The following is an 8,562-nucleotide window of genomic DNA, read 5'->3' as shown; positions in this document are numbered from 1 at the left end:
TTACTAATGGTTTTACTGTTTAAATTTGGCTGGAAAACCATTAATTAACCTACAGCAGGTTCACGTTGAGATAACTTATTTCTCCATATAGTATGACAACATGCAAAACCAAAATATAAAAGGTCACAAAAGATCAACATGCGTTCAATATGAACGGTATCTTTTTCCGGGTCAACAATGTGGCGACGGTCACAAAATTTCAAAAATAAATCTATCATAAGAAATATTCACTAGAGTAAAAAGTGTGGCAAATGGTCTCCCCTCTGGTCTATGGCTTGTCCATTCAACTCAGTAGGTGGCAGCAATGTAGGCCTACTTTGAGAACCAAAATGTGTAGAAGAAAACGGTCTACTAGTACCAAGCAGGTTATTATGCGATGTTTAACAAGCTAAGAATGGGAGGCAGATAAGAGTCCTCTTTTACTTATCTATCAAACTATGATTAGGTCTGTTTTTGATAATGGGTGTCAAACTTATGGATCAGCTGCAGAATGTAATTTAAAAAAGCTTGATATAGTACAGGCAAATGCACTACAAATATGTAGTGGTGCTTTTAAAAGTACTCCGATCCCTGCACTATTAGTTGAAATGGGGGAAAAGCCATTATATATAAGAAGAATTAAACTAACTTTAAAGTATTGGAACAAACTTGAGGATTGCCCTGCTAACAGAGTACTATATGAATGTTTTGAGTTGGCCAAATCAAAGAAAACGTTAGTATGTTATATAAGGCAATGTTTAATATGGGCTGAAAAGTTTAAGATTTTAAATATTGCTCCTGCTAACAATCCTGGAAGGGCTTTAGTCCCAGGATGGCTACTGCCTACAGTAGATGTGGATTTAACTTAATGATGATAAAGTAGATCTGTCTCCCGAAGTAATAGCTGATGATGGCTACAGCTGAAACAGTAGCCATTTTGTGGGCGTTAGAATGGGCAGAGGATGTTAGACCAAACAGGATGGTTATTTGCTCTGTCTCTTCTTCTGTTTTAACCTGTATAAAGAAAAGACATCATGCTGCCCCCCCCACAAGATGCCGCCCTGGGCAACTGCCCATGTCGCCCATGCCTAAATCCGGCCCGGACTTTCTTTCATCTGCAGAACAAATACAAAGATTTTTAGAAGAATATTTCAGCTCTATAGGTCAATTCAATGCCAGTGAATGGTGGCCAGACATTTCAAGCTACAAAAAGCACATTAAGGGAGCATAAAGTTATCCATACTACTACAATGGTTAAATCCATGTCTTCTGAAGCGATTCAGTTGGTTTTGGGTGAAAACAAACCAAACTGTAACTCATTTTCACTGTATATCTTGCCATTGCAATCTCTAGGCACGATCATGATTTCAAGCTTGATTTCACTTTTTAGTGCTTGATGAATGCGCATAGCCCTAAGTGGCACTATAGGAAGTGTAATCGAACTTGAAATCCTGATTGCCAAATGTCAAAATTTATAGTCGAAAAAGGAGTTATATTTTGGTCTATTCTCACCCAAAAACCAATTTGATCTGCTCAGAAGACATTGATGAAACCACTGGAGTCTGATGGATTACTCTTATGCTGCATTTATGTGCTTTTTGGAGCTTTAAAGGTCTGGCCACCATTCACTTACATTGAATTGACCTAAATAACAGCGACATTCTTCTAAAAATCTTTTGAGAGAATTTTCATTTTTAAACGAACCATCCCTTTAATGGCACATTCAAGTCACATCAGAATTAATATTTATGCATATAACCACCCAGAACACCCTGGCAACTGCAAAGCAATGTGCTGAAACACAGTTAAAACAACTTAACAGCATAGCAACACCCTGGCAACTGCAAAGCAATGTGAAAAAACACAGAAAACAACGTAGCAACAGCATAGTAACAACCTGGCAACTATATACTGTAGCAATGCGCCAAAACACACAGCAGAGATCACCTTGATAACTGCATAGCATGCCCTAGCAACCACCCAGAAAACCCTAGTTACCACATACTGTAGCATAAATGTGCTACAAAGCAAATATAACACTTTAGCAACCACCAGAAAACTAGATTTGCTTCGGCAAAGAACATTCACATCTTCATAAACTATAAAAAATAAATATTGTTGGACATTTTCATGAGCGCTGGTAATTATTCATACACATCATAAAATGTAAACGCATGTGACTGACTTTTATATGAACACGACAGAACACGTAATTTGGCGCGCGCTTCGCTTGTGATTTTGATTCAGATTCGTGATTCTCAAAATGAATCATTCAGACCACTTTTGAATCTTTTTGTTCAGTTCAAAGGAATCAAATGTAAAAGATTCGACTCAAATGATTCTTTCAACGAATCACACATCACTATCGTCGATTTGCATGCATTTTTGCACATACTGCTGTTATTTATTTTAATTTTTTTAGGTGTTCAGTGGCAAAAGTAACGAAAGGGTCTGGAGAAATTTATTGGAGTAAAAGTATCAATTTTCTCTTCAAAATGTAGTAAAGTCAAGGTAAAAGTCCAAAGAAATATTTATACTCAATAAAGTACAAATATTAAAAAACTGTACTGAAGTACAGTAACGAAGTATTTGTACTTAGTTACTATACACCCTGCTAAAGAGTCTTTAAAACAAGAGATAGTAGGCATTAGAGTGGAATTATGAAGTAAATGTCAGGTATTGGGATACTATGGCAGCAACAACACTGTGTAACAAATGTTTTTTTTTTTTTTTTTTTTTTGGTTCCTGGGTAGTAAGTGTTATTTCCTAATTGCTTATGCCTCAAAAGTATAGAAAATGGCTATTATTCCCCACAAACTTTGCTTTTGTGACCAGGACAGTGATATTTTGAAATTTACCTATTTCCAATGAGAAAATGGGCGAATTTGTGTCTTTTCGTTCACATAAAGACAGCATATGAATCCAAATTAACATGTATTTATATTTAAGTAATATAAAAATGACTACAAAAGATTTAGAAGTGAGTAGTTTTTCGAGATTTTCGATTATACTATAAATCACTTTCATGAATCAGCCCCCAAATGTAGTCTCCCATCATGTTCTTGTTATACTGTCCTTGGTAGCAGCGTTCAAAGTCCAGTATATCCTGATGGAAACGCTCGCCTTGCTCCTCTGAGTACGCTCCCATGTTCTCCTTGAATTTATCAAGATGAGCATTAAGGATATGGACTTTGAGGGATTTCAGAGGTGGAGCTGAGTAGAGAAACCCATACTACCCCAACCAAAAAGACCTCAACGACTTGATTAGAGATCTTAGTCTCACCAAGGCCAATGCCGAGCTTTTGACGTCTAGTCTCAAGCAGTGGAACTTGTTGGATGAAAGTGTGCAAGTCGCAGATCAGAGGAAGCGTCACCAAACTTTTTCCAGCTTCTTCACCCGTCAAGATGCGCTCTGCTTCTGCCACAATGTGACCAGTCTGTTCGAGGCAATCGGAATCGCCTGTAACCAGAATGAGTGACGCCTCTTCATTGACAGCTCATCCAGGAGCCTTAAAGCCGTGCTGGTCCATAATGGTAACAAGTACCCGTCTCTTCCCCTGGCTCACTCGGTGCACCTCAAAGAGGATTACAACAGCATCAAGACCTTGCTGGACACCTTGAAATATGATGAGTATGGCTGGGAGATTATAGGAGACTTCAAAATGGAGGCATTCCTGATGGCGGTTTTACCAAGTTTCCCTGCTATCTTTGCCTTTGGGACAGCAGGAACACCTGCACATCAAATTGGGCCTTATGAAACAATTTTTCAGTGTTCTAGATAAGGAGTCGGCAGCCTTCAAGTACCTTCAAGACATCTTACCTAAGCTGTCTGAGGCAAAGGTCAAAGCTGGTGTCTTCATTGGACCACAGATAAAGAAGATCCTGGAGTGCAATGAATTCCCCAAGAAGCTCACTAGTAAGGAGAAAGCGGCTTGGAACAGATTTGTCGCAGTGGTTCGGGACTTCCTGGGCAATCACAAGGCTGAAAACTATGTGGAGCTGGTTGAGACTCTGGTGAAGAACTACAGCACAATGGGCTGTAGGATGTCCCTCAAAGTCCATATCCTTGATGCTCATCTTGATAAATTCAAGGAGAACATGGGAGCGTACTCGGAGGAGCAAGGCGAGTGCTTCCGTCAGGATATACTAGACTTTGGAACGCCGCTACCAAGGACAGTATAACGAGAACATGATGGGAGACTACATTTGGGGGCTGATTCATGAAAGTGATTTACAATATAATCGTAAATCTCGAAAAACTACTCACTTCTAAATCTTTTGTAGTCAATTTTATATTACTTTAGTATAAATACATGTTAATTTGAATTCATATGTTGTTTTTTTCTGACTTTATGTGAACGAAAAGACACAAATTCGCCCGTTTTCTCATTTTAAATAGGTACATTTCAAAATATCACTGTCCTGGTCACAAAAGCAAAGTTTGTGGGAAATAATAGCCATTTTCTATACTTTTGAGGCATAAGCAATTAGGAAATAACACTTACTACCCAGGATCAAAAAATGTGTTACATAGTGCAATGGGAAGAAGACAGTAGGGGGAGACATCTTTTCTCAATACAGCCACATGTTAAAACTCATGGTAGTTACATTTCAGGAAATAACCGATTCCAACAAATATTGCTGTCCAGACTTAGGTTTGGCCATTGTAGATTGAATTCAAATCATTATATTATAGGAAAACATCCGGATGGATTATGTGATGTATGTAGAATGTCTGAAACGGTATCCCATGTATTACTAGAATGTTTGAAATTTGATAAAGCTAGGACAGAATTATATGATAAATCAATGAAAACTGGTGTAACCACTTGTTCCCTATCCACACTTCTTGGCCCAAAGGACAAGATATCTGAAACCTCCAAATATGTTATAGAATTTTTAAAGTCTTCTGGCCTTAGTGCTAAGATTTGACAAAATCCTTTTTTTTCCATGAGGTTTAAAATGTCCCGTTGGTGGCGGTAATGCGCCGAATGGCGTTCAATCTGCCATAAAACTCTGGAAGAAGAAGTACTAAGCAGGTACACATGATCAGGTGTGCTTCTTTCTACACCTGCAGTCTAGTGACGGGAAGATCGGATCATTTTACTGACTTGGATCTTTGAGTCTCGTTCAGCAAAATGAACGAATCTTTATGCAAGTCATTTCGTTCATTTGAGCAGAATTAAATTAAAATGTTACATTTTCAATAGCCAAATCCCCCCAAAACGTCTACTTATGCAAACTCTGATTATAGTCCCAATAAGGAAAAAAATTATAATACAGCAAAGGACAAATAATGAGAAACAGACAGATTAGTTCACCACTGGATTAAATCTTCTTGTCCGAGTTGTTCGTTCTTTTGTCATGTGACAGGCTGTCACGTGACAAAAGAACGAACGACTCAGACCAAAAAAGTTGAAAGGTGAACTAATAATTTCTGTTTCCTGTAGGGATAGGCGGATCGCTCCTAAAGTATCGATACTTCCGATGCTGATGTTGTATCAAAAATATCAATCCTCACACAAAAAATCGATTCTAACATTTAAAAAAAAATTTTTTTAACTAGGGATATTATTTGGTTACCATGAACAAGAACAATAATCTTCAAAGTGCTTCAAAGTGAAATAAAAAGGATTAGGTTATATTAGCAAATACTTGTGCAGGATGGGAACTATTTCTTCTTCCGTTCATCTTAACATGCATGCTGAAAAACACAAGCAGACAGGCGCTTGCACCGTCACAAGACTCATTCAAACATGAGGGATCAGTGCCTTGTAGAGGTAATGACAGAAAATCAGAGAAACAGCTTCTGGAGTAAATTCACATGAAAATAAAAACATATCTAAAGGTGACATTTCTTATAATGTGTTTGTGTTTAACTGTTGTTAATAAATAATTAAATAAAGTAACCATGACAAAATAACAAAATATAACCATGGTTTTACTAAAGTAATATTGTAGTGGCCTAACCATGTTTTTTTTTTAGGGCTGAAACAATGGTTTTACTACAGTAATATTGTAGTAGTAACCATGGTTAATTGTGTGGTAACTATGGTTTAACTAAATACCATGGTTAAACTATAGTTACTGTAGTGAAACCATAGTTATTTTTTGTAGGTGTAAACAAAACAGAAGTCTAATAATTTTCTGTTTAGGCTCACAAATGAAAAAATAATAAAAAAATAAAAATAAATAATAATTAATGACTTGAATTATGACTAAAAATGATATTTTAAATTACCCATTTTATCCCAAGAAATCGCAAAAAAATCAGTTTAATAGAAGTATCGGTATTGGTATCGGTATCAACAATATTGGATTTGAAATTATTGGTATCGGATCAAAAAGAAAATAATGCCGAGTTTACACTACATGATTTTAGGCCCGATTTTCACTCGCCGACAGTTTTGTGGAGATCGCCGACAAAAGCCTGAAATCATAGACAAATCAGAGCTCGCTCCCGTGAGCGACGAACACAATGTATGAATTATCAAAGACGCGATCTGAGAGAAGCGTCGCCGATGTCAGCGAGATATCTAGCATGTTTAAATATTTGGACCTGTCTGCGATTCCAAATCACGCAATGTGAAATGTGTTTTGACTAAATACAGTGGTGGCCAAAATTATTGGCACCCTTGGTAAATATGAGCAAAGAAGGCTATGATAAAAAAAATAAAAAATCTTTATTGTTTATAATTTTGATCTTTCATTAAAAAAATCATAAAAATCTAACGAAGTTAAGCAATTGAAACAGGGGATATATCTCATTATTAAATAAATATTTTTCTCCAAAACGCATTGGCAATAATTATTGGCACCCATTTATTCAATAATTTTTACAGCTTCCCTTTGCCAAGATAACAGCTCTGAGTCTTGTCTTATAATGCCTTATGAGGTCGGAGAACACCTGGCAAGGGATCTGAGACCATTCCTCCATACAGAATCTCTACAGATCCTTCAAATTCAGAGGTTCATGTTGGTGGACTCTCTTCTTTAGTTCACCCCACAAATTTTCTATGGGGTTCAGGTCAGGGGTCTGGGATGGCCATGGCAGAACCTTGATTCTGTGGTCAGTGAACCATTTTTGTGTTGATTCTGATGTTTGTTTTGGATCATTGTCCTGCTGGAAGATCCAACCAGGGCCCATTGTAAGCTTTCTGGCAGAGGCAGTCAGGTTTTGATTTTTTATCTGTTGGTATTTGATAGAGTCCATGATGCCATGTATCCGAACAAGATGTCCAAGACTTCTGGCAGAAAATTATTATTATTTTTTTTTTTTTTTCCTTTTTCACACAATTTGGAATGCCCAATCCCCAGTGCGCTTTTAAGTCCTCGTGGTCGCGTAGTGATTCGCCTCAATCCAGGTGGTGGAGGATGAATCCCAGTTGCCTCCGCGTCTGAGACCATCAACCCGTGCATCTTATCACGTGGCTTGTTGAGCGCGTTGCCACAGAGGCATAGCGCGTGTGGAGCCTTCACGCCATCCACCGCGGCATCCGTGCTCAACTCACCACGTGCCCCACCGAGAACGAACCACATAACAGCGACCACGAGGAGGTTACCCCATGTGACTCTACCCTCCCTAGCAACCAGGCCAATTTGGTTTCTTAGGAGGCCTGGCTAGAGTCACTCAGCATGCCCTGGGATTGTAGCCAGCGTCTTTTATCACTGAGCTACCCAGGCCCCACAGCCCCACAACATTAAAGATCCAGCACCACATTTAACCGTGGGCATTGGGTACTTCTTAATCTCTGTGTGTGCCAAACCCATCTCTGGTGTTTGCTGCCAAAAAGCTCTTTTTTTGTTTCATCTGACCATAGAACCCGGTCCCATTTGAAGTTCCAGTAGTGTCTGGCAAACTGAAGACGCTTGAGTAGGGGGGGGGGGGTTGACTTTCTGACCTCAAGACCCAACTAATTTCTACAATTCTCCAGCTGTGATTCTTGGAGATTCTTTGGCCACTTGAAGCATCCTTCTCACTGTGCGAGGAGACAATATAGACACACGTCCTTTTCCAGGCCAGTTCTTAACATCTGCAGTTGATTGGAACTTGTTAATTATTGCCCTGATGGTGGAAATGGCCATTTTCAATGCGTTGGCTATTTTCTTATAGCCAATTCCCATTTTGTGAAGCTCCACAACATTTTGCCGCACATCAGAACTGTATTCTTTAGTCTAACACACTGTGATTGATGATTAAGGGAATTTGGCCTGTGTGTTACCTCATATTTATACCCCTGTGAAACAGGAAGTCGTGTCTGATTTCATGTTCCTAGTCACACAGGTGTGCTAAAAATTTTTAAATATGAATGGGATTATACTTCAGATATATTTTACTCATAAGAATTTCTAGGGGTGCCAATAATTGTGGCCAACATGTTTTAGAGAAAATATTTATTTAATAATGAGATATTTCCCCTCTTTCAATTGTTTTACTTCAATCAATTAAAGGTTAGATTTTTGTGAATTTTTTGAATGAAAGATCAAAAGGATAAACAATGCACATTTTTTATCACAGCCTTCTTTGCTCATATTTACCAAGAATGCCAATATTTTTGGACACCACTGTGACCTACAGCCAAT

The sequence above is a fragment of the Myxocyprinus asiaticus genome, chromosome 28, assembly GCF_019703515.2.
Source record: "Myxocyprinus asiaticus isolate MX2 ecotype Aquarium Trade chromosome 28, UBuf_Myxa_2, whole genome shotgun sequence".
NCBI classification, from domain to species: domain Eukaryota; kingdom Metazoa; phylum Chordata; class Actinopteri; order Cypriniformes; family Catostomidae; genus Myxocyprinus; species Myxocyprinus asiaticus.
The sequence above is the reverse complement of the archived record's forward strand: the minus strand, read 5'-3'. Positions refer to the sequence as shown.